Consider the following 27,412-nt stretch of genomic DNA (forward strand, 5'->3'; position numbering starts at 1 on the left):
AAGCTAATCTCTGGGGCAAAAGTTTGTTATTCTCTGATGTTTAGAATTAAATCAACTGGAGACGTGAATGGAGGCATCCAAACAACATGGGCTGAGAATAAAGGACGGGTGATTCCCTAGAGGAAAAGTGAGGTGCTGTTCCCAGAAGAAGGTGAAATAGATACAGCAAAAACAAGACTATCTACCACAGAAACCAGGAGAAGAATGTCAAGACGGGTGATAGTCCCAGAGGTTGAAGAATATGGGAAGTGAATGGACACAGTGCACGTTAGGCAAAGGCAGACGTTCTTTAGACAAGTGGCTGAGTCATTTACTTCTTTAAAAGATCAGAAACATGGGAGGAAAACAGATTTTAGTGGGTGAAGGAGTGAGTGGGAGTAGAAACACTGTAAAGGCAGGGATTTGGTATTTTAAAGAAGTCTCTGAAGGAAGCAGAGAGACCAGCTCTAACCCAATTTCCACAATTATTGAGCCAGGCACTTTGCTAGGCACTAGGAGAGCTGAGATGAGTAATTACCAGTCTGTGTCCTCAAGAGGCTCAAAGCATGGAAAGGAAGGGAGAATGATCAACAAATAAAATATGCAAAGAAGGAATATGTAGTATCTCAAAGGTTGCAGAGTGAAAAGGTGCACCCCTGGGAGCCTGATATTAGATCAGAGTTATCTCACAAGAGAGAATGACGAAATCTATCCAAGGGTTTGGAGGAAGTCTCTTCATGGAAGGTGGTGCCTGAACTGGGTTTTATGTGATGAACGGGTGTTTGCTTTAGGAAGCAAAATGGGGAAAGGGGTGCCAGGCAAAGGCAGAAGTTTCCTAAGAGGCTCATGGATGCATATTGTGGGAGTGAAAAGCACTGAGTGGGGGAAGGCAGGTGGAGAAGGGCCCATGTGATATGTGGAGGGGGTGAGGGCTTTGTCCAGTGGTGTTGGGCAGGGGACAGTGAAATGTCAGTCAGGGCAAGACACATCAGACTAACATGTTAGAAGAATCTCTTTGGATCCGTCTAGAGAGGAAGCCGCATGGAGATGGACAGGCCAGTTCAGAGGATGGGTTGGTGGTGGTGGGAAGGAGTGACAACGTACAGTAGACTTCTGTGCCCAATAGACACTGAAGAAGGGAGAGAGTGAAAGGACCATCAAGAGCAAGGGAAACTCATGAAACGGAATAGTTATTGGATGGAGGAGCGAGAAAGAGCAAGCTTTGAAGGCAGGTGACAGAGATGAGGAAGGATGCCCCGGGGAGGGCGATGCCAGAGGGGCAGGGCGGGGGAATGGGGAATGGGAGGAGAGCAATACCCAGAGAGGCAGGGAAGGCGGTGCGGCTCCACACACGGTGGCGGCGCCACAGGCTGAACGCGGAGTGGAGGGGAAAGTTAGAGAAAAGGGCTAAGAATCCGGCGTGTCATTGAGGACGGCAGAACAGTTGGAGGGCTTTAATTTTGTCAGTTCAGAAAGCAGTAAGATCACCTGTTGGGAGTGAGTGGGCTTCCGACTTCCCTGTGGGAAACATGGGGATAGTAACAGAACCAATCAATCCCCGAGTCATGCCAACTCCACCCCCACCTGGGCCCTCCTCTCCACTTCCGGCCGCTTGCCTCTTCTAGGTCGTTAACTACACCAGCGGTGCGTGGGGTGGGAGTGCTTTTCAGACCTAATCGCCCCTCGGAGTTTCTTCAAATTCTCACCACCCCAGCATCTGATTTGGGAGGTCTGGAGTGAGACCCAGGCACGTGTGTTTTCAGAACACTTCATACAGGAGATTCTGAAATGCATCATACCCCCCCACACAGTTGAGAGTCGCTGAGGTACGTAGGGCTGAGTCCTGGAATTTGCTATGATGTGGGAGAAGATGGCATGGATTCGTTTGCAAAAACTGGGTGGGTGTCAAGTGACTCAGGAAAGGAGGACAAGGAGAGCAGGTGGCTGTGCCAGCAGATTCGGGAAAGCGCGGGGGCTCCCATTCTTGTGTTCAGCGGATATGCCTCTCCCAACCACACAGAGTGCCAGAGAGCACATAAGAGACTCAGAAAATCTATAAAAGCTGAGAACAACCAAGGGTAACCACATTTGTCTGAAATATCACGGTCATTCTTCTAAAGGAATGGAAATGGGGAGGGAAAAAAAAACTATTGATAATGGAAAGGCACTGGGGAATCAGCAAAGTTGTAGTAGTTTGTGTGCAGCACTGCCCTCTGCTGGTTGCAGTCGGACCTGCAGCTGTATGGCAACAGCATCCCTGACTTCTTGCGTGCACCATGGAGAAGACAGGTGAGTGGGGCTTGTGAGCAATTGGAGGTGAAGGCACGAACTAGCGTTAAGTCCACACATATGACTTTCAGGTGAATGTTGAGCCTGGAAATTTAGACTTGGAAATCTTACAGTTAGCTATGTTCAGAAAAAACAAACTGTTGAGGAAAAACTGCCGGGGCCCTGAAAAAGTTTCTTTGGAAAATATTTTGATGTGCATTTAATGGGCACAGTCACCTAGAAATAAGCTACAGAGGTAGAATTTTTTCCTGGAATGAATTAATGAACTTTCGAAAAGGTTTGGCATTTCTATGCTGTTAATAATAACGTCCAACATTTATTGAACATTATTGGCTGCTTGTATGCGTTACATCAATTAACTTTCATAACAACCCAATGAGACAAGAACTATTATCATCTATACTTGACTGGTGAGGTAAGTGAGGTGTAACGAGTATAAGTACTATAGCCAAGGTCACAAAACCTGGGCTGGGCAAGGAATGAAGCCTAGAACCATTATGCCATCAACTGTTGCATCACATACATGAAAAAATGTATAATCGCTCAAACATCAGCGATATTTATTTTGTGTTCGTGTAATGGGGCCACTCAGGTGTTTCTTGTGAATGGGTGAATCTCTTCCTCCATGTGCTGGTTTAAGGACTCAGACCTCCCCTGGCTTGCAGCTCCTTTTAACTGGGTCTGGTCATTTTCATACACCTCTCGGCAGCCAGAAGAAGAGAAAAGAGCAAAGAGAAAGCACTTCTTAATACTTGTTAAAAACTGTGGCTCACATTCCAGTGAATAGAACTAGTCCATTGGCCACACAATGCCAAGGGGGCCAAGAAATGTGGTCTCTGGCTCATCGGCCACTTTCCAGCACCAACTCTACACCATGGGAAGGGGAGCAGGGATTCGCGTGGTCAGCTGGCCACCTCTGACCTCCTTCCAGTAACTCTGATGGCATGGTTCACTGGCTCAGGTCACACCTGTTCAGGGAGGATGGAGGAAACCGATCACTACCCAAGTGAATAATACCACAGCAAGATCCTGAAACTGGGGTCTTTAGCAATAACCCACTTGTACTTTTCCTGCTAACAAAGCATTTTCATGCTTATTTTCTCATTTAATCCTCACAACTCCTGGGGGTGGGTTAATGATTTTTATTTCCCACATAATAAAACCAAGTGTAAGCAGTCAGGTGGTTTGCCCAAATTCTCACAGCTGGGGCTCAGAATTCTCATTTCCAGATCCTTGAAATAGTGGTGGCTGCTCAGGTAGGTGGAGCTCGACCGAAATATTTTATGGTGAGATGAGAGGAGTAGGCAGAGCAGAAACAGGTGACGCTGCCCATGGCCTGAATAATTGCTTATTAAACAGGGACCTGGTGACTCTGTCCAATCTCTGCCAGGAATTCTAAAATTGGAAAAGGATGACAGTGAAGCAGAAGGGAAGCAACAAAGGGAGGAGAGGGAAAGAGGCTCTTGGAGAGTCAGCAAGGTTCTCAAAATGTGTCCTTGTTTTCTTTCGTACCAAATGCAGAGAACGATCAACTATGGTACATTTCACAATTTATCAATTTACATTGCAGATTCTCTTTACCTTTGGTAATTCTATCGTGTTCTTAATTGTTACAGCATTTCCCTTCTTCGAGTTTAGGAGGGGTCTTTACTTCCATCTACTCCACGCCTCCTTTTTGCTTTATCAGAGTCGCCCATAACAACCTGGTAAAAAGGAGGGACTATCACTATTTTAATTCGCCAAGTTTTCATTCTGTGCTAGTTAAAACTTTTATATTTTTTGTGAAATTATTTTAATATACACAAGGCAGAAAAGTAATATATAGACATAGAGACACTCAACAAGTGAATTAACAACTTTAGCATTTTTCACATATTTTTCGGTTAGTGATTTTTAGATTAATTCCATTCTGTTTGGAGAGTAGAATTTGCTTTCAGTTATTTTACATTTGCCAAGGCTTACTTATGACACAGAATGTGATCTATCTTCGGAATGTTTATTGTGTGCGTGAAGAGAATACATATTCTGTTCTATGTAAATACTGTACAGGTCAAGTGTGTTGGTAGTGTTGTTCAGATCTTCTGTGTGCTTGTTGATTTTCTGTCTATGGTTCTATTGATCAGTGAGAGAAGATTGTTGAAATCTCCAACAATAACTGTGGATTTGTCTGTTTCTTCTTTCACTTTTTGCTTCATGTATTTGGAACTTCTCTTTGTAGGTGCATACACATTTAAATTGTTAGATCTTCTTGGTGCGTTGAGCCCTTTATTATTATGAAGTGCCCCTCTTTATTTCTGAAATATTCCTTAATCTGGAATGTGCTTTGTCAATAATAAAACCACTTCAGTGTGTATTTGACTAATTTATATTGGAATTATTTGTGTTCCATCTAAATTTATCTTTTGGCTTTTTTTAGTGGTTTTAGTGGTGCACTAGTAGTTAGAATATATACACCTAAATTTTCATAGTCTACTCAAAGGTAATATTTTACCACTTAAAGTAAACTATAGTGTCCTTAGACCATACTGGTCTTTACTCTCCCCTCTTTATGTCGCATTTGTCAAGTGTAGTATATCTACATACACAGAAATGTCAGCCATATATTCTTAGGATTTTTGCTTTCAACAGTCCTATCTATAAGTAGGGGGAGAGAAATGGTTTTTATTAACCCGGATATCTACCCTATCGGCTCTTCTTCATTCCCTAAGTTTCAGGTTTTCCTCTGATACCCTCTTCCTTCTGCCTGAAGAGCTTCCTTTAGTATTTCTTTGAAGGAAGGCCTGTTGGCCTTCTTCTTCTTCTTACTTTCCTTCATGACCGAAGACCCCATGGGGCCATGACTAGTTTGAAGGCTCTAGAGGAAAAACGGGAAAAACGGGGGGGGGGTGGTGGTAAATCCTGGAAACCCATGCCCATGTAGGTTGCTTCTTCAAATTTTGATACCCCTTCTCAATCTGCCTGCTTTTCTTTTCAGAGTCCTCAGATAATTGCTTTTTGTATTTTTTCCAGTATTTTAGTTATAACCAGTGCGATAGTTTGCAGGGGCTTAATCCATCTTGGCTCAAGTCTGTTTCCTCTTGTTTCATTGAATTTTATCGTCTTTTTCTAGCTTCTTAAGATGAAAACTTAGATCATTGTTTGGAGAATTTTTTCTAATGTAAGCAATTTAAAGGTATAAATATCCCTCAAGACACTGCTTTGATTGTATCCCACAAATTTTAATGTGTTTGATCTTTTAGTTCAAAATATTTTATATTTTTCTTTGTGATTTCTTCCTCGATGAGCTAATTAGAAGTGTATTGTTTAATTTCTGAATATTTAGAGGCTCTTCATTTATCTTTTATGTTAATGATTTCATTAATTCTGATGTGATCACAGAACATATTAAGTATAATTTCAATGAAATGCATTGAGATTTGTTTTATGGCCCAGTGCAACCATATATAAGTTGAATGTGTGCACTTGAAGATATTATTGAATTTTGTGGTGTGATGTTCTATAAATGTTAGACCGAGTGTGGTTCAGATCTCCTATGTCTCTACCGATTTTGTATTCTATCAATTACTGGAAAAAATGTTGAAATTTTGTAGTTCTTCTTAAGTTTTATTTTATTAGTTTTCGCTTTATGTATTTTTTGAATCTCTGAATTTGGATGTATTCACATGTAGGATTTTATTACTACAAAACATCTCTCTTATCTTCCATGATAATCATTGCCTTGAAATCCATTTCATCTATTATAAATACAGCCATTCAGTTTTCATGATTATCTTTCTAGTGTAGCTTTTCCCATCTTGGCCTTTAACTTCTGAGTTTTTAAAGTGGGTTTTCTCGTACAGAACACTTGTTGGGGTTGTCTAGTTTGGCCATCTCTGCCTTTTATTTCATGTATTTGACAATTTATATTTAATATAATTATTGATAGAGTTGGGTTTAAATATAATATTTTACTATTTGTTTTCTATTTGTTCCAATTTATCTCTGTTGCTTCTTCTCCTCTTCTCTTACCCTCTTTTGTATTTATTGAGGATTTTTAATATTCCATTGTATCTCCTCTATTGGCATATTGGCCATACCTCTTTTATTGACTTGCTAAATGTTGTTCTGAAGTTCACAATATCCATGTTTAGCTTAGCACAACCCATCTTCAAACAATACACGATTTGCATCTGTATATTTCTACTTCTCCCTTCTATCCTCTGTATTATCATTGTCATACATTTTGCCCCTGCAAATGTTACAAAGCCCACAATACACTGTTACCAGTTTTGCTTTACACAATCAAATGTCTTATTAAAGAAGTTTAAAAATGAGAAATAAGTATATTATATTTCTCCCTTTATATTAAATATTTATCTTTTACCTTTAGTTATCTTTTTTGTGCAGACACAGATTTCTTTCTGGTATTATTTCTTTCAGATTGAAAAATACCCTCCTTCATTTCTTTTAGTGTGAGTCTGCTGGCAATGAATGCACCTAGTTTTGGCTTCCCTGAAATAAAACATGTTTTTATTTTTGTCCTTACTTTTGAAGAATATTTTTACTGGATATAGATTCTATATTAATAGCTTTTTTCCCTTTCAGCACTTCACAAATGTTACTTCATTTTCTTTCATCTTCTGTTACTTCTTTTCAGAAGTCACTAGAATTTTTTTAAATCTTTGTTCCCCTCGATGTAATGTGTTTGTTTTGTTTGGGCTGCCTTTAAGATTTTTGCCTTTGTTACTCATTTGCTGAACTTGGATCTATGGGTATATAGTTTTCATCAACTTTGAAAAAATTTGGTCATTTCTTCAAATTCCAAGAATAGGGTTAGTCTTTACATTCTTTCAAGTTGTCCTTGGTATCTCTAAGTGGCATCTTAAAGTTGTCTTCTTATAGATTTTAAATATTTCTTATTTATTTCTAGGTATTTATATTTTTGTTGTAGTGGCTGTTATAAATGAGGTTTCTTTGTTACTATATGTTCCAAATGGTTGTTGCTTTTACAGAGGAAGACCACTATGCATTAATCTCTATATTAATCTTGTCCCAACCACCTTACTGTATTCCATTATTGCTTCCTGTTCATTTGCCTGTATTTTCCAGGTGCATTTAATATCAGGAAGTGCTACTGTGATTGTATTTCAAGATAATTCCCTTTCTTCATGATATAAGACATATTTCATCTTCAGTAAGTAGCATTTCCTATAGAGCCTGATGAGCCTGTATTATGCAGGCATCTGTTGTACTTGGTTCATTAGCCCTTTGTAGGATTAATTCTTGGATACTTTTTTTCTTTCTTTCTTTTTTTTTTTTTTACTGTAACTTCCTTTGGTTATGGTTTGGAGAAATTTTGACTAACACCCGCACATGGTACAATTTTGGAAGTTTGATTTCTAGAGGTCTACTTTTTTACCACCCACAACATTGGGCAGATGGTCAGCTTCCTGCCACATCCTTAGACCAGTGGGCTGAGTTTTCTAGTCCTTATTTCATGGAAGGAACAGCCTTCTCTGGCTTTTAGCTTTATTCAAAGAGGTCAGTCTCTGCTTCTAACCACCAGCCAGCCAGAGGCTTAATTCTCTCTTCTTTGTGTCTTAAAACCCAACTTCAATGCCAACACCTATTTCTGGTATCCCTGTAGGCCATTTGCTCTTAGCACCTGCTCAACTTTTTGGGTTTGAGTTTCAACTTCTTTTCTGGGACCTGGGAATTTTCCTTGCTTAGTTTTGAGTTTGGCTATGAAATAATGATGATAATAGTAATGACAACAACAGCAACACATGTGGCTGCTGTTGTTGTCATTATATTTTATAGAGAATTTATATGGGCTTGGAGCATAATGAGAAACTTGCCAAGTCAGTTCAATCTGTGCTGTTGACCAGGATTTCCTGATAATCTCTTAAGTAATCCTGAAATATGTTCTTTACTGCCACAGAGAGGAATTAGTTATCCTCAGAATATCTTGGGCCCTGGAAATAAAAGATACCAATTGTTCGTATTCGCTTGTGCACTCAGCAATTTCCTTCACAGCCTCCATTCTACTCTTTTATATACAAACATCTATTGAACATCTATTTTGTGCCAGGAACTACGCTGGCATATAAAACTTAATACAGTGACATCACTTGCTTATAAGACATGACTCTATGGTACAGGGTCAGGGAATACTTTTCATACACTCTAAGTACCAGACAGGCATGCGGGCAGTGCATTTGCAGGGAAATGTTGCTTAAACGTTTTGTGTAGGAGTACAAAACAGAGATGACCATGTGTCTGCTTTTTATTTTTCTTTTACATCCTGGGAATAATAACAGACAGTGGGAAAGTAGGCAACAGGAGATAGGGAAGAGAGTGGGAGTCACCCTGAGAATCAAGACACTTGGCTACTGATACTTGTCACTAACCAGTCAGAGGCTGTCAACCCCAGCTGCCCTTCAGAAGCCACCCACTTGAGGTCCTGACTCAGCAGATCTGGAGTGGGTCCTAAGTATTTGCATATTTAGAAGTTTATGTGATTTAATATACGATTAAGACTGAACATTAACCTAATGTTACAACCTTGGGTTAGTCATTTTAACCCTTATTTTCTCTGTGCCCTCAACTGGGAAATGAAGCAGGTAATTCCCAGTTAACACATAATAGTTGCCCAAGAGGACTGTTTGTGACCATTGTTGTTTTTGGTGATAATACTATTGTGTAATCCCACTGCTTTTAGCAGCTTAGTTGGTATTTTTCCTGAGAAAAGTGCCAATAACCTCAAATGAAAAGCAGACTACTTTTCCTATCATCCAGTGTTTTAATTTGGCTTCCAAAAATTAAATAATGGTGCTTGCTGTAACAGCTTTGCCAGTCACAGGACCTGCCTTTACACACAGTATTACAAAGTAACGAGACTGAGTGTTAGGATTTGTGGAATCTGCCTTCTTGCCTTTCAGTAACACCTCAGGGGTGTGTGGGCAGGCAGGAGAGTGTGAATGGTAATTGTTACTGAACCCAGTTGGAAGACTACAGCAGGTGCCCAGAGGTTAAGGTTCCAAATGTTTCTCATTAATTATCTTCAAAACAACCTCTCATCCTAAAAAAGCCCCAATTAGGGAGCAACACCAGGCTTTGAAAGCCATGGTGGTAAATTTCCTGAGGTACTGGTTTTCATTTGGGGAATTAGTGAAGCACAATGGGAAAAACGTGGACTCTGGAGCCAGCCAGGCTGGGTTCAAATTCTACTGCTACCACTTAACGGTTTGATGACACCGGGTGAATTACTCCATTGCTTGTGCCTCAGTGTCCTCATTGGAACTATGGAGATAATAATGACACCTACCTCACAAAGCTGTTACACAAATTAAATCAGTTAACCCATGCATGACATTTAGGACTATGCTTGGAGTATGTAAACATTAAAGAAGTCCTGGCTTTAAATTATTTACTCCGAGACAAAAATTAAATCTATAGGGACAAAGTGCAAAGTGGGGGCACACGTCAGGCTTGTGGGGAAGACATCTGGGGGATGGGTCGGGCTTTTTTTTTTTTTTAATTTTTTAGTGTGTTATTCATTTTCTGAGAGAGAGAGAGAGAGAGGGAGACACAGAATCCGAAGCAAGCCTCACGGCCCGCAGCCTGATATGGGGCTCGAACTCACGAACCATGAGATCATGACCTGAGCTGTAGTCAGACATTTAACTGACTGAGCCACCCAGGCGCCCAGGTGGGGGCATGGGTTGGGCTTTACTGAAGTTCTTACATGGCATTTTCTGGCCCTTCTAATACAAGGCCAGCCTTGCCTGGAGTGCAAGCCCACCTCTGGCTGGCCAGGTTGACAAGGACTGGACTGAGGATCCCACAGACAGTGTATGAGGCCAGACCACGAGACACTGGGTCAGACAGTGAAGAGCTCTTTGCATCTGTCAGCCCCACCACGGTTTCCCCCTCAGCCTCTCCCTCATTCCTTTTAGCTCTTTCCCCTCCTTCTGCCCAAGCCTGGCTCATCCCTAGGCTTTTCTCCACCTAGAGATCATCCTCAGGGCTTGCAGCCTCCTGTCAAGTCTGATGAGTTCCTGGCGACCTGACCCCACCCTACCCACCTAGAGCAACAGGGTCTTGGGCCCAGCCTCTTCTGCTTCCTAGGATACTAGGACTTGCGTGGAAGTGAGCCTCCTGTATCCCATGCAAAAAACAGCCATCCTGGCTAGGGAGGGGCGGCTTGTTTTTGCCATTCCCCTGGCAGACTGTTCTCACACACACATTTTGCTCAGGGCAGTTTTCAGAACACAGACATGCCAAGCTGGCCTCACCTCTTATTAACTGGGACTCAACAGTCGAGTCAGTTTTGGTTTTAATTAAGAGAACACAAGGATTGGGGCAAACTTTGCAGAAGTAAGAAACAGGAGCGAAGGAAAGAGATTAAAGCCATGCCTTGTTCTCATTGGAACACTGGATGTTTTGAGAATACAGAGTTGTTACTGAGTCGTCTTCATTATCTCTAAGGAGGGAGAGAACAAACCCACTCATGGAGGGCAAAATTGACTAATGTGTATCCTTGAATGAATTCTTCTTAGCAACTGGTTTTCAGGGCGTTGAGAAGCCCTGTGAGTGTAAAGGGCGTGTTTCATTTCAACAAACTGGGTGGACTTTGGGAAATGCAAACTTCTCTACACTCACATATCTTTCCTTCAGTGTACGCGTTTCCACACGCAGAGCTGTGTGTACCGGAATGCTGGAGAAATCTGTAGGTGATGAGAAGCCAGTAGGGTCACTTGATTAGTTCCCCAGGATTGCCATGGTAAAATGCCACTAACTGGGGGGGCTTAGAACAACAGAAACTTATCACCTCTGAGGTTACAAAACCTCAGAAGTCAGAAGGGCAACACTTCCTCTGAAAGCATCAGGGAAGGATGTGGCCCAGGTCTCTCTCCGAGCTTCTGGTGTTCGCTGGCTTGTGGCAGTGTGACTGTAGTCTACATGTGGTTTGCTCCCTGTGTGTGTATGTGTTTACATCCAGATTTCTCCTTGTTAGAAGAATACCAGTCTTGGAGGCCTACCCTATTCCACTGTGACTTCATCTTAACTAAGTACGTCTGCAGCAACCCTATTTCAAATGAAGTCACATTCTGGAGTACCAGAGGTTAGGATTTCAGCATATGAATTTGCGGGGGGGGGGGGGGGGGGCACAATTCAGTGTGCACCAGCCACAGCTATGTCCTACAAATTTGAATCCTCAAAACGGTGGGACTCTGCTTGCCTAGCCCATCCCACAGCTCAACACTTCCCTGCTCCTTGAGCACACGTTTGCTAGAATGACTCTGGTAATAGCTCTGCGTGTGCTGGAAATGAGGCCAGAAATGTGGGCTGGGCTGAGTGTGCAGAGGCTTAGGGACCGGGTTAGAGCCCGGTGCTTTATCCTAAGGGCAATGGGGCCCATTGAACATTTGTCAACAGAGGGATGGTCAACGTCTACAAAGACTTTCAACTATAGTGTTGGGAGGAGGAGTGGAGACAGAAGAAGGCTGTCTCAGTTTTCCAGGCAAGAGACAGAACTGGCTTGAGCCCCACTAATGGCAGTGGAGTGGCAGGAAGATGGCTTAGAGAGAGGACTGCTGTGATTTCTTTTTCAGTGTCTAGAAAAGAGGAACTCAAAGTGTGTATTATTGTAGTATGGGCACTGCCGTTTGGGTTTCTGGAGATGGACACTGTAATTTTGGAACCGATTCTCTTGTTTTCGAGGAAATCACCAGGATGAAATCGTTATTCACACCAAAGTAAAGCAGGTTGTTCTTGGAACAAGTGATACAGACATCATACATCTGACTGTGACCACTGCAGAGTGAGATGCAAAGTGGTAAGAAATGAGAGAAAAAATTTCCTGAAGCAAGGATTTAGACTAAATTATTTGTAACCCCCATGTATTGGTTTCCTGTCTGCTGCCACTACAAACTTAATGGCTTCAAATAACACAAATTTATTATCTTACAGTATCCTATCCCTGGGTCAGGATCTGACATGGTTCTCCCGGGGAGAAAATGGAGGAGTTAGCAGTGCTGTGTTTCTTTCTGGAGGCTGTGAGACTCTTTGCTCTATTTGTTTCTTTCTTTTTTTAATGTTTATTTATTTATTTTGAGAGAGAAAGAGAGCTTGAGTGGGGGAGGGGCAGAGAGAGAGGGAGACACAGAATCAGAAGCAGGCTCCAGGCTCTGAGCTGTCAGCACAGAGCCCAACGCGGGGCTCGAACCCACAGACCGCGAGATCATGACCTGAGCCAAAGTCAGACGCCTGACCGACTGAGCCACCCAGGCTTCCCTCTCTGTTCTACTTCTAAGGTACCTACATTCCTTGGCACATGGCCCCTTCCTTCATCTTCAAAGCCAGTACTGTGGATAATCCAGGGGAATCTCTCTACTCAAGGTCAGCCAATTAGCAAGCTTTATTCCATCTGAAACCTGAATTCCCCTTTGCCATGTAACCTAATGAATTCACAGGTTCTGGTATTGGGATGTGCATGTCTTGGGCGCGGGGGTGCATTATTCTGCCTACCACACCCCCCATGGTGAGTAAATTAGTATAGTGCAGGCAGTGCAAGGCTGAGTAGTGCACTTGTCTTATCTGAGCTCTGGAGAACTTCTCAGGGGCTTTCTCTTGAAGGAAATGGAGATTCCCAGGGCCAGGTGGGCTGAGTCAGCATGAGCAGACCTGAGTCTGGGAATAGGGGGCAACACTCCCTGTTCTCTGGGGAGAGGGGTTGGGGAGGGGGATCCACTCAGCATTGGCATGATATCTTCTAAATAATCTTATTGAGATACAGGAGACTGATAGGAGGTAGACATGGCCTTAAGGTTGGGGGTCCAGGGCCTGTGACTCCAAGGAACACAACAATCCCCTTCTGTTATTCCCCAGACATTCAGGACATATTGTCACCTGTCCTAGACTGGGGAGTTAATGATGGGTGGGGATGGGGGAGGTGCCATGTTGCCACTTGAAGCGAGTTCCTTTAGTAAAACAGCACATCCTGGCTAGCCGAGTTATGGGAGGCAGCGTGAGATGAACTGGGGGCCCCAGACCGCAGCACTGGAGCCTCAAGTGGTAGATAAAGTGACACATGCTCACCCTCACAGCATCTTCAGGGATTCCCAGAAATGGAAGAGGGAGACCCTTGGGAGTGGAGGGAGGTGACAGGGGTGAGGGGTGGCGCGGGGGTGCAAAGTAGCTGTTCTGCTAATCCCAGACAGATGCGGGTTTGACCATGAAACAGTTGAGACTTTATTTTGGGCTCCTGAAGCAGACATCTGGGTTTCAGGAATTAGACATGGAAGGACTGTGGGAGATGACAGAGGAGAAGGTGTCTGGCTGACACTCCCATGTTTCCTTGTGGAGCAGGGTGGATTCTCGGTTCCTGGAAGATGCATTTTGAGGAGGCCTGAGGCAGCAAGGATGTAGCCATTTGCCTTGTGTGCCTGGAACTGGGGCAGCTCCCACAGGCCTAGGTTTAGAGTTGAAGCTTCCTGTGGTAGCAGCACAAAATGAGGGGCATAACTATTGATGCTAAACAGGTGAGGGCAGGGAGCACCCTAAAAGCCTCTAGGTCTTTGGGAGGTGGGGCCCCCCTCCTCTCCCAGTACCTATTGCAAAGGTCAGCTACAGGTGTAGGGCGGTTTCCTTTTCTGGTTCCATCTTCCAAAGAGAGGAGTAGTTTCCCTGTAAGATGTCAGGAAAGATGGCTTTTTAATGAGAGACCTTGGTGCTTGGGGTCTTCTCACCCTCCCTCCTCACCATCTTGGCCTTCTCCTCCCACTTGCTGTCTTTTCCCTTATTTAGAAGAAAGGTTTGGTTAAGACCATTTGCTTCATAAGACATTTTCTGTTTAGTCTTTTTTTTTTTGATTAAAAAAAGAAAAAATTGTGAAAGTCTTAGCCTCAGACACCTAGTCCACAATTGTCCATAGGGTTACATGTTCCTATATCTGACTTTGTCCAAAATGCATCCCTGGAAGAGACCCAACTGATCTGGTTGCAACGGAAGAGAGAACAGTAGTAGTCCAATGACAAGCAGCTTTTCACTGCTACCAACTCCACCTGGTTCTGGAAGCAGCAAGAGCTTAAACCAGATACTTGTTGTAGGTTCCAAAGGCATTTTGTCTTAGCCATGCCCTTGTCCTTCAGACTTGTCTAGTTGTGCCTTCGCCTCTAACTCTTTGATTCAGTTATGTTCTGTGAGGGATCCAAAGAAACGAATCTGTTGCCAGTCTATGCTTAAGCAACTGATGAGAGACGAGGGCTATCTTCAGGAGGCAGGCAGTTATGCTAGGAGGTTACACTATGAGGCAGTTTGTGAGTAGGTCCCAACCATAGTAAGACTGATGGGAAATTCTGTCAGGGTTCAGAGCAGGTAGAAGGAACTACTGAGGCATTGGTAAATTGGGAACAGAAGACTTTTTGAAATTATCCCTTGAAGGATTGTCTCTGCAGAGAGAAAGGAATAGGGGCATGGAGTAGGGAGAGAGCATAAGGGATATGGTATATGTGTGCATGTTTGCACGTACAGGCACATAATTGTTATACGTGTAAACGGTGTAAAATTCGAAAGGATAAAAATGTATACAAAGTCTCCCTGTCTCCTAGTCCCTTAGTCACCCAGTTCTCCTCCCTAGAGACAGAGTTGATATTTAAAAACATTTAATAAATACAGAGAATCCCCCCAACACACACACACACACACACGTACACCCACGGCCGGATGGCCAAACCATCTTCTAGGAATGGAAGTCTTAAACATGCATGTTGACTTTTTTTTCTCTGTAGTGTTATGTGGCCATTCTTTACAACCACCAAACCCTGACAAAGAATACTTCACACACTGTTTTGAGGGCCATGCTTATGGAACAAGACGCTGAAAACTAGAAAGACCAAGTGTAATTACATAATGTTAGCCACCCCTAACCCCACCCAGGAATCCCAGGAGGACTTGGCTCCCCCAGGGCACGGGCTGTGGAGTTGGGCCAACGTACCTAGATGACATGGACTAGCAGCCCTAGCTGACACATGGGCTGCACCTAAGGGAGAAAGATTTGGTCCCATTTGGAGACCAGGGAAGAGGCAGGGCTACCCCCGTTTGCAAGTGAGTGTGCAAAGGAGGTGCACAGGGGACCCACAGAGGCACCCCTCAGGGAGGGCGCTGCCAGGGCTCCAACACTGGGGAGGAAAACAGAACCTGCAGCCCTGCTGCGGCTCTTTCCAGATGGGTTTCCCGACCAGAGGAGGACTCCCACATTGAAAGGTTATGTGGGAAGGATTCTGGTTTTTCTTCTCCTGCTGTGAAATCAATTAAAAACAGGACGGATATAAAATGGTTTTATAACCTCCTCCCCCTCCTGGCTTCCTTCCCTCTTGGGGATGGGCCAGCCCCAACTGGAGAGAGACGAGAGTCTCATGGTCTGAAAATTCTGTGGCAGTTTAAATAACGGTGACCTATTGCTCCCACTCTCCTCAGGGGACCTGAGGCAGGAGGAGCAAACGTCTCCTGGAAAATGGACAGATGAAGGAGGACCCCATAGGTTGGCGGAGAGGGGCCGACCCTTCGGAGCGCTGTGCCAGTCCCTAGCCTCTGCTCCCCACAGGTCCAGAACTGGTCTAACCTGGGGAAGTAAGGCTACCTGTTTTAGAAGACAATGTATTTCTCACAGAATAATTCAAATTGGCTTGTTCTGCTTACACATACTTGCTCTGTACAAACCAACATCAAGAATTTTCATTCTGTTTATCTACAAATGATCGTAACAGATAACTTTTATTGCATACGACTGTGTGCCAGGAACCTGATTAGGTGCCTTTGCTAAATTAATTCTTCCAATTCTGCCACCACCGAAGGTTAAGTAGTGTTTTGCCCAATGTACAAAGAAGGAAAATGAGCCTCCAAAAGCTACCAAGTGGCAAAACTAGGATCCCAGTCCGGGTCTGCTTTCCACAGCCCACTAAGGTAAGTAATAATGATTCTCATTTGTTGAGCCTTTGCTGTGTGCCAGAGACATGACGCACGTTATCTGGAATCCTCACTGCGAACCTGTGAGGAGGCAGCAGCTCCGCCCTGCTTGTAGACAAAAAAGTGGTTCTTAAGGAAGTAGCCTGAGGTCACAGAATTGACTTGGTGAAGCCAAGGCTTGAAGTCAGCTCTCCCTGCGTTCAGCAATTCATTCCCGGCATGAGGAAGGTGCTCGTGTCCTGAGGTGCTCTGCAAACAGAGAAGGGCCCCTGAAGGTCATCCCTGGTGGGCTGAGGTTGAACTGGTCTGTGCACAGAGCATGAGTGCGGCTGTCGCCAACACACATGGTTCTCAGCAGCGTGTAATGTTTCCTGGGACTGTGGCCAACTTGGCTGAGGCTTTTTAGACATCTTGAGGGACACAGTTCTGAGCATCTTAAATGAATAGACAGACTTCTGTCAGGAAGTGCCACTTCATACCACAGAACTGCCCCCATTTTTCCCAATGAAGAGTCTTAGTTGAAAATACGTGATCATTCTAGGGTCCTGTGTTTTTCTTAAAATGTTTTAACATTTATTATTTTTGAGAGACAAAGAGACACGGAGCACGAGTGGGGGAGGGGCAGAGAGAGAGAGAGGGAGACACAGAATCTGAAGCAGGCTCCAGGCTCTGAGCTGTCAGCACAGAGCCCGATGCGGGGCTCGAACCCACAAACCGTGAGATCATGACCTGAGCCGAAGATGGAAGCCTAACTGACTGAGCCACCCAGGCTCACCTTAGGGTCCTATTTTTGTACCTGATGCAAAATCTTGTGAATGGACGCGTATGGCTTATACATCCCTCCTTACACATTGGACAGTTTTTAATCTCTCTTTAGGCAACTCCATCCTCTCTGAACCCCTGTGCTATTTTCCAAGGTACAACCTCCCCTCAAAACATCTTGCAGTGTCTTAACATCCTAATCGGCATCTTCCCTTCACTCACTTTTCCCCATATGATCCTCATCCTGAAACATGTAGTCCATAAACAATAGCAACATAATACAATCCAGGTTTGGGTTGGCATCAGAACTTGCTGACACATTCTCATGTCCATTATGTATTTTAGCGCTCTTTTTAACCCAAGGAGGAAAAGCCGTACAAATACAGTTTCAGAAAGGAAATGCAAGACAGTTAGTGATCAAAGCAGGACTGGGGCCTACGTTTCCACTTTCTCCGTTTTTCTCCACCTCTCTTGGTCCAGACTGGATTCTCAGGTGCAGTCAGGCAACTGCGCCCTTGTGACTCAGGAACATTGCTCTGACTCAGACTGTTTCCTTCAAGGGGTTTCTTCAACTGCTCTGAAAACTCAGCCTGGAAATGGAAAATGCCCCATACAGGCGAAGCTTAGATCTAGAACAGTGCATTTCAGAAGAAGCCTATTTTCTGAAGCCAAGATTGTTGGACAATTTGAGCTATCTCATCTGCACCAGTGGCCAGTCAGTCATTCACTCAGCAAACACTTAGAGTATCTTCCAGGCACCAGTACTGCCAAGTACTGCGGATGTGGTTGGTAACGATATAGGCACAGTCCTTGTCCTCCTGGAGTTCAGAGTGCTTTCAGGGAGTTGGATAATAAACTGGAACTCACAGTGAAGTTATATGTTATAACAACAGGGAAGCCAGGTCAGTCCCAAGGTTTGGGACAATTTCTGTGAGGATATGACCTTCAAACTTGAAGAAGTTTCACAAGCTGGCCAGGTGGGGATGAGTTGACAAGGACTTCAGGTATGACAGCCAAAAGCATGGTCCTCACAGATCTCTAAGTTGAGGGAATTTAATTGCCCAAGGCCCAGATGCTGCTCTCTGAAATCCATCCCCATGTATTGAGGCTGTGCCTCCCATAGGCACTCCCAGCCAGTGACTGATCATGGCAGCCTGTTCCTTGGAAGCCAGGACTCCTCTGATGCCACCTTGGCTTGAGGATACCCCCACAGCCCTATCAAACGCCCTTACATTGCTGGCTGGTCTAAGCTGTGTCCACCCACCTTCCTTCCCTCCCTCCCTCCTTCTCTTGGGATCAGACTTGCCCCTGTGCTCTTTGTTCAGCCTCTCCATTCTGCTGCCTGGGGAGTGGATGGCATTGCCCAGGGGAAGTGAGCCAAGAAGAAAGGAAAAACCAAGAGGAAAGGGCCCAGAGCAGATCCAGGCAAGTTCTGTTCTCTCAGCAGGAGGAGGAAAGTCAAACATGAGGTGCTGACAGTTTATTCCAGGCATTGTTTAAGACTAGATTTCTCTGTCCCTTCCTTTGAAAATTTCAGAATGACTCTGGCTAAAAGCACCCTGTTTCAGGACAGGGTCCCAGAGGATTCTGGGGCAGGATGGAAATTGTTACGAAACCATCTTTTATTCTACCTATAAGAACTTTTCCCTTCCTGTAACATCTGTATCTTTATGGGAGCAGAAGCAGGTGACCCTCCAGGACCTCACCTTGGCAAGGCCCTTCCCAGACCTCACTGGGGGCAAGCGCAGGCAGGCCTCGGACAGGGCCAGTCTAGTCTAGGTGCCAGGTGTGTCCTTATTGTGGAGATGGACACTACAGCCTGTCAGCATCTGGCACCATTCAGTATCTAGATCCTTACTAGCCATCAGCCCAGGCTCAGATGCTTCCTGGCTACATGGGGAGAATGTCCTCTTCCAGCTACCCTGAGTCACGTAGCAGATCCAGTTCTTCTTGCACATTAATAAATTGATTTTCTGGTTTTATTTTTAAAACAAAAGAACAACAGTAACATCAAGGGAGGTCATCAGAGAGGGAAAGAGTTACAAAAAAGCAACATGCAGCCTGTGGGTGTCAGGTGGAAGTAAGCGGAGTAGATTTGGGCTTTTAGGTGGGCATAGTTACCCCAGTCAGGATTTCAATGGTGCCTTTCAAATTCATTCTTTATCTATGTGATGCCTGGGGATTAGGTGGGAGTACCAAAATGCTATAATTATCAAGAGGAAAAAAATGCTGGTGATCATTTAAGGAAGTATTTAAGGACAAATAAAAGGAAGTACATCTTTACACAGCCTGTAGCATATAAGTGGAACTCATTGCCCCCTAAGGTGTTACAGATGAAAATAATAAAAAATGGGTCCAAGAAAAGGCTAAGTAAATTCACGGATATTGGATGTAATGGTTATTAAGGTCAGCCTATGAAGACACCATGTTCCCTCAGAAATGTTTCTGGTGCCCCTCTAGAGACACCTGGGTTCGAGGCACATCAAGCTCCTACATGTTTCTGGAATGTGGAGTGCTCTTTCTCAATGCTATGCCTTTGCCACACTGTTGTCTTGAGAGTCCCTTGCCACTTTCTTCTAAGTCTGATAAACTACCGTGAATTCTTTAAGACACAATTTAAATGGAGCCTCTTCTGGGTAGCACCCCCTCCCTGATTCCTCCAGGTCAATGCTGATCACTCCTTTCACCAGTGGAACCCTCTCCCAACACACTATCATGGTTTGCCCAACTGGACAGAGATTGTGTCTAATTCTTGTGGGCTTAATTCAGAGCCTAGTTGATAGCCCCTAGGTATGAAATGTGTTGAATGAATGAATGAGTGTTGAACTATATCAACCAATGGTTTGAACACATATAATGTTTATGATACTCTTAATGACCCTCTTAGAAGCTTCTAATATCGGATAGATGATACTTTTCTTCCAGGACTTATGCTTGTTTATGTCAGCTAATACATACGCTAGTCTCCAAAGAAGCATCTATGTAGTTGAAGAGGAGTAGCCAAGAGTCTTATTGAGATTTTAGTGTCTTTAACTTAACTGTGTCTCTTAGGCAAGTGAGCCAGTTCCCCAGAAATCTGGTCTAGAAATATTGCCAATGCACATTCCAGTGACTTTGAGATGTTAGAAAAACAGACATATCACCTTTCAGGCTGAAATCACTGGGAACTGCATTTTAAAGTTGGGTTTCCTTCCAGATCCTTAGGTTATGAATGACACACAGTCTGTGGAAACTTTATGAGATCACCAAGAAGCTGAGGTCTTTAACTCTCAAGAATTGTTTAATCACAGATCAACCAAATACAATATTTGCATGTTTTAAAAAAACAAAACAGCAAGCAAAGGTCTGTTGATCAAAATGCTGCCCCAGTCCAACCAACATGAGAGGCCTGCCCAAGCTCAAATATGGAGATTCAGAAGATGATGAGTTTTAGGCAGAGGGAAGAGAGCAGCAACCCTGGACAATAAAAGAAAATCTAAGAATAATGAGAAGTCCTTCTCTGTCAATTAAACAATCAGGCCTAGAGAAAGGCTCTTGGCAAGACTCCTAGCAAGAACCTGGAGGTCCAATCCCGATTTTAATCCCCTCAAAAAACCATTTGAGGTTAACTTTTGTAAAGTTTTAGTAGTCAATTTAAAAATAAGTATCTACAGAGGCGCTTGAGTGGCTTAGTTGGTTGAGTGTCTGACTCTTGATTTTGGCTCAGGTCATGATCCCAGAGTCATGGGATCAAGCCCTGAGTCGGGCTCTGTGTTGAGCATAGAGCCTACTTAAGATTCTCTCTCTCTCTCTCTCTCTCTCTCTCTCTCTCTCTCTCTCTCTCTCTCTCTCTCCCCCCCCCCCCTGCCCTCTCCATTGCTTACATGCTCTCTCTCTCAAAATAAAATAAAAATTTAAGAATCTACATACTCTACTAACTTGAAGGTAAATATAGGGACCACGTACAGATGTCCATTCAACAGACAGCTGTGGGAGCAACTCTTTCATTTAGGGGCATCTGCTTGGACCCTGGAGATGCAGCAGGAAGCAGGGCTAAGGTCATCCTGCCCTCTTTGGGCTTATAGCCTCACAAGAAGGACAGGCCAGGATTAGTGACAATGATAATGACTGGTGAGGTTTCCTGGGCAAAGTTCAGGGAGTTCTGCTATTGTGTAACTAATTAGAGGACTTTATCTATCCCAGAGGTCTCGGAAGATCTCCCTAAGGAAGTGATTCTTAAGCTGTTGCTCAGAATTGAGGTTGTAGGGAGAAGAATGTTTCAAGAAGAAAGGAGAATCCTGAGGAACTGAAGCTTTCAGCATTGCTGGAAGTCTGAGAGACGGTGGGGCAGGGCTGTGTAGGCCTTGTGCAGGAGTGACGTGCACGTATTTAACCACCGAGCATGAATACAGCTCAGTCATCACATTCACCCAAGGTGCATTCCATTTTATTCTCTCACTAGGCTAAATTGTAGATATTATTCAACCTCTTCCTTGCCAAGAGGTTTAAATAATAGTACGAATTGTTCGTAGATGTGAGGTTTTTTTGCTTGCTGTACCTACCAGTGCATAAATGATGTGCCACAGTCATGATAAAACTTTTCGAAAGATGTTTCCCATTAAGTTGCTGGACATTAAGTAACAGGGAGAGCTCGGTGTAAGAGGATAGGTAATTCACTTAACTTAAATGATATTTTTTAGGATGCAGAATTTTTCTCAGCATTTGCTGAACTGGCAGCAATCAACAAAATTTCTTAGCCTATATAATACTGTGTTAGAATTTTCGTATTGACTCTGTATTGACTAACTCATGAAAATTGTATGCTGGATTAACATACTTCAGTCTAACCTAATCCTCCAGTCTAGATGAGAGGCTCAAGTTGGCAGTTACATACTGAGCTGTGAATTTAGAATCCTGGCTCAGCCACTTGGGTGTTAGATAGCCTCTCCGTTCTTCAGTTTTCTCACCCATGAAATGGAGATTATGAGATCTATAGTCCTCAACTGAATTAATATACCAGTAGCATTAGTACTCATTTTTAGTAATAAAATTAATATTGTAAATTCTCAAGACAGGTGGGCATCAGGTGGGTTTTAACCAAGGCCTTAAATAAATGTACGAGGACTTCAACAGGGATGAATTTCACACTGGTCTCCAAACCATTCCTAAGGGAGTCCATATATCTCAGGAGTGACAAGCATTCCTGAGGAAACCCTGCCTGGAACCTGACCACAACCTGCAGGGACCTTTTACCATCCACCCATTTGTTCTCCCACTTTTCACCCCCGTTATCTGGGAACCCAATTCCAGTGGAGGCTGGAGTTACCACGTGTGGCCAGGTGAGGGTTACTGTGAGGGAACACTGCCCTGTGGTAGTTAGCCACAGCCTCAGAGGACCCTGGGGTGCCAGCATGTCTTCCAGGGCCAATGTTATCCCCTGCCACAGAACTTGGGAACACCCTGGTTAGAGGACTTGGTCAGCATAAGGACTAGCACTTGGGAAGCATATTGGGCTGGTGTGCTGAAGAAACCAGAATGATGTCCAAGCAACACCCACCTGGGCTTGAGGGGAAAGGGAGCACCAAGATACAGGCATTGAGCCAACTATGGTGGAAGCCAATGACAGTGTCCAGTAGTCTGTACTTTTGAGAAGACTGGCATACGAACCAACTGGTCAGACCAGATTCAGCATTAACTCTTTAGTTGATAGCTAGTGAAGACGTAGGGAAGGTATTTCCAAACTATGGGAGAATTTCAGAATTTAAACAGCCAATGTAACTAGCTCTATACATAAACACAAGTTGAATATTAATTTGGGGACCTTGGAAACCATATTAATGGCTCTGGACTCCATCATAAGGATATGGAGAACTATAAGGGTCTTAAGAGATTTTATGTATTTTTTGGACCAAGGCTTGCTGAATACAGTAGGGAGGACGGATTGAAGGACAAGAATATAGGAAACAAGAAAACAGTTAAGGTGCCCTTGCAGGAGTTCAAGTTGGAGATAATAGTAGGAATGGGTGGATATGAGAGATATTTAATGAGTACAATTTTCAACACTTGGTGATTGACTAGACATGGGAAGTAGGAAGAAGGAGGAGTCCACAATGACTTCTAGGTTCCTTGCTCAGGAAATAAGACAGATTATGTCACCATTTAATAAGGGAAATCAGGAGACAGAGCAGCTTTGAGGATATGATATGACCAGTTTGGTTTCAAATGTGTTGAGCTTGAGGTGCCTATTACATATTTACACAGAGATTCAGTAGGCAATTGGATATATGGGTACTGTGTGTGAAATAAGCTTGGCTGGAAATTATGGTTTTGGAATTTTTACATATTGATGCATGAAGTTGTCCTGAAAGAGAATATAGAGTGAGAAGAAGTAGGTGTGAGTCTTGAGTAACAAAAACATGTCAGGAACAGGTAGTAGATGAGGTACCACAAAGTTAAAGATTGTGAAGTTGGTGAGCTGTGGACAGAGGGAAGAGAGCAGAAACCCTGGATAATAAAGGAAAATCTAAGAATAACAAAAGGCAAAAGAAAGGTGTGTTGAGTATGGTAGATGAGCAATTAGCATCCATTCCTACCTTCTGTTTTATTTGTCTTCCTGGACAGCCAAAGACTACTTCCCGAGATTCCCTTGCATCCAGAGGTCTGGATGCAAATTAAGTTCCACCAATTACATATACCACTCAAGATTTAGGACGTGAAACTGAGGCAGAGGCTGATGCTTTTGGCTATTTTCCACCAAAGTTGTGGAGCTTTTCTGCAACAGCATTCCAGCATTTAGTTGCTAGCTTCGTGGTTCTTCAGTTGTCATGGTAGTAGCAGCAGCTTCCTAACACCAAGATTGTAGTCATAATAGTGTGTTCTAATTCCCTACCTTCCTAATTTTGGCAAAGGTATCATCTTCCCTGGCAGGCCAGTTTGTGATGTCATTCTTGGAGATTCACCTATATCTCAAGCCCTTCCAACTTTAATAAACTCCTAATTTCTTTATCTTTATTTTTAGAGAGAGAGTACATGAGCAGGGGAGAAAAGCACAAAGAGAGAATCTTTTAAATTTTTTTAATGTTTATTCTTGAGAGAGAGAGAGAGAGAGAGATACAGAGTGTGAGTGGGGGAGGGGCAGAGAGAGAGGGAGACACAGAATCCCAAGCAGGCTCCAGGCTCTGAGCTGTCAGCACAGAGTCTGATGCGGAGCTCACACTCATGAACTATGAGATCATGACCTGAGCAAAAGTCAGACTCAACCAACTGAACCACTAAGGCGCCCTGAGAGAGAATCTTAAGCACGCTCCACGCTCAATGCAAAGCCCAATGTGGGGCTCAATTCCGTGACCCTGGGATCCTGACCTGAGCCCAAATCAAGAGTTGGACACATAACCAGTTGAGCCACCCAGGCACCCCAATAAACACCTAGTTATATATTAAATCCTTTTCTGCTTAAAATATCTACAGTGGTTTTTCTTTTTGAATTCTGAATGTTATGGAAAAATATTTCCATCCATCCAGAGAAGGATTTATCATGTGTGTCTTTGCCCACACCATCAAGCAATTAAATCATTTCTGACACTATCTACCCGGAGATAGTGTCAAATCCTATAGGTAAAGAGCTCAGTCCTACAAGACTGTCCCCAACCTCAGATGCCAATTGCAAGTCCAGAATGTCACCTGGGCTTCTAACTGATGAGCTATATAGATTGGAGATTTCTACATTTCTCTCCTCGGGTTTGAGTAATTTACTAGAGTGGATCACCAAACCCTGAGAAATGTTTACTTATGTTTAACAGTTTATTATAAAAAGGATATTAGGAAGAGCCAAAAGGAAGAGAGGTGTAGGGCAAGGAATGGGAAAAGAGCAGGAGCTTCCGTGCCCTCTCTGAGTGCACCATTTATTGTCTTAACACTTCCATGTGTTCATGAACCTGGAAGCTCTCAATCTCATCCTTTTTGGACTTTTACGGAGTCTTCATTACACAGACACAGTTGGTTAAATCACTGGCAATTGGTGATTGATTTTACCTTTAGCCCCTCTCCGCTCCCAGGAGGTTGGAATGGCACTGAAGGTTCCAACTGTCTAATCGTTTGATTGGTTCCTCTGGAAATCAGCCCCCATCCTCTGTGCTTTCCAAAAGTCACTTCATTAATATAAATTCAAGTGTGATTGAAAAGGATTTGTTAGAGGTATCAAGACAACTCTAACCCTCTTACTAGGAAATTCCAAGGGTTTTAGGAGCTCTATGCCACAAATGGGGACAAAGACCAAATATGTATTTCTTACTGTAAAGCACAATATCAAAGGACTTAAGTGCACTTCATTTCTTCACAGGGTCTCTTGTGCCACTCTAAAGAGTTTTGGTTTAATCTGTGAGCAAAAGGAAACCCACAACTAGTTTTAAGCAGAAGAATTACAAAAGCATATTGGCACACATCAGAAATGTCATTGAATACAGGGAATCGTTGGGAAGGTAGCAGACTGGACAGGGGTTACCCCTTAGGATTTGTTGGTCAGTCCTCTGGGCAAATTTTGATGAGGTCTAAACTCAGGCAATGACAGTGGAGATGGTGAGCAAGAAGATAGATGAAAGAGAATTTTAGGAAATACTGTCTTAAACTTTGATTAACCTCAGGTAAAATTAAAAAATTCAGGTCACCATGGTATTTTATTAGAAGCCCTATAAAGAGAAGTGCTATAGACAGAATATTTGTGTACCCCCAAATTTCGTATGTTGAAACCTAATCTCCAAGGTGTTGCATTGGGAGATGGTGAGCTTGAGTTTGGGAAGTGATTTATGTCATGAGGGTGGAGCTCTCATGAATGAGATTAGTGCCCTTATAAAAGAGACCCCAGAGAGCTCCCTTATCCCTTCCACCATGTGAGGACATAGCAAGAAGATGTTTGTCTATGAACCAGGAAGTAGGGCCTCACCAGACACTGGATCTGCCAGTGTGTGAATCTCAGATTACCCGGAACTGGAGCGCCTGGGTGGCTCAGTCAGTTAAACATCCAACTTTGGTTCAGGTCATGATCTCTTGGTTTGTGAGTTCAAGCCTCATATTAGGCTCTGTGCCTGGGTCTTATTTTGGATTCTGTGTCTCCCTCTCTCTCTTCTCTCACCGCCTCTGCCCTGTCAAAAATAAATAAACATTAAAAAAAAAGAATATTCTTGGGAATGCAAGTTGGTGCAGCCACTCTGGAAAACAGTATGGAGGTTCCTCAAAAGACTAAAAATAGAACTACCCTACGACCCAGCAATTGCACTACTAGGCATTTATCCACGGGATACAGGTGTGCTGTTTCGAAGGGACACATGCACCCCCATGTTTATAGCAGCACTATCAACAATAGCCAATGTATGGAAAGAGCCCAAATGTCCATCAATGGATGAATGGATAAAGAAGATGTGGTGTGTATATATATATATATATATATATATATATATATATATATATATATACACACACACACACACACACATACCATGTGGTATATATATATATGTGTGTGTGGTATATATATCTATATATATCTATATCTATATATATATCGATATATCTATATATCTATACACCATGTGGTATATATACCACATCTTCTTTATGTGGTATACATATATATACCACATCTTCTTTTTTCATTGCTCCTTTTCACCATATGAAATAATACTGGAATTAATCTCTGCATTAAACAGGCATTTATTAAGTACTTGCTGCACGTAAAAGAATTTGAACCCTGATCTAAGGAAACTTGCGATCTAGATGGGACATTCATCAGCAAATAAATACATAATATGTTTTAAATATTATGGTGGTGGGAATCTAAAGTTCTCTGGAAGCTGCACAGAGGGAGATTAATTCTGGGTTGGAAACTGGGGAAGGCTTTACCAAAGACAAGTTGGGAAGCAGAAGGGGAAGGGAAGGGCACTCTCAGAGAAATTTCTATAAATATTTAGAACTTATGTCTGTGAATTTATGAGAAATCTGGGTGAGGAATCAGTAAAGTGTCAGTATTATTTGTGTTTGTGGAAAACTCTTTATCTTCTAAATTTGCAGAATAAACTTAATTCTGCTTTTAACTTAAAGAATATTCCATATTTGCACTCTAGCAACAATAGGAGTAAGATGAAAAAATTATCTAGGTAGGAAAAAGGTCTCAAATAAGATTAAAATACACATCCTCTGCATCTTGACTTATGATGCCTTTCCTCTCCAAGGTTGGGATTTTCAGTGAGAAAGAGGGGTTTGCCAAGATAAACAATTATTTACAAGGTTTGTAGTATATTCTTTTAGAAATGTAATATTAAAGACTTGTGATAACCTCAGAGGATAGAAAATATATTCATTTAAGAGATGGTTTACTTAAGTCATAAATGTGATTGTTATGGGAAAGTGAATTTACCTGCTTAAGTTATAAGTGGACTCAATAATTGTATTAATTCATCCA

At 43.1% G+C, this 27,412-nt stretch overlaps 1 long non-coding RNA gene across 1 annotated transcript; it reads right to left on the reverse strand.

Annotated features, from left to right (window-relative positions):
- Window positions 1–13,479: 13,479 nt before the first annotated feature.
- LOC106972149 (uncharacterized) lies at window positions 13,480–23,811 on the reverse strand. The gene is made up of 3 exons (XR_001429807.3): window positions 23,553–23,811; window positions 13,863–13,938; window positions 13,480–13,745 (listed from the first exon to the last, which is right to left on the reverse strand). It is a non-coding gene; the product is annotated as an uncharacterized LOC106972149 (long non-coding RNA).
- Window positions 23,812–27,412: the final 3,601 nt, after the last annotated feature.

The sequence above is a fragment of the Acinonyx jubatus genome, chromosome A1, assembly GCF_027475565.1.
Source record: "Acinonyx jubatus isolate Ajub_Pintada_27869175 chromosome A1, VMU_Ajub_asm_v1.0, whole genome shotgun sequence".
Lineage (NCBI taxonomy): Eukaryota > Metazoa > Chordata > Mammalia > Carnivora > Felidae > Acinonyx > Acinonyx jubatus.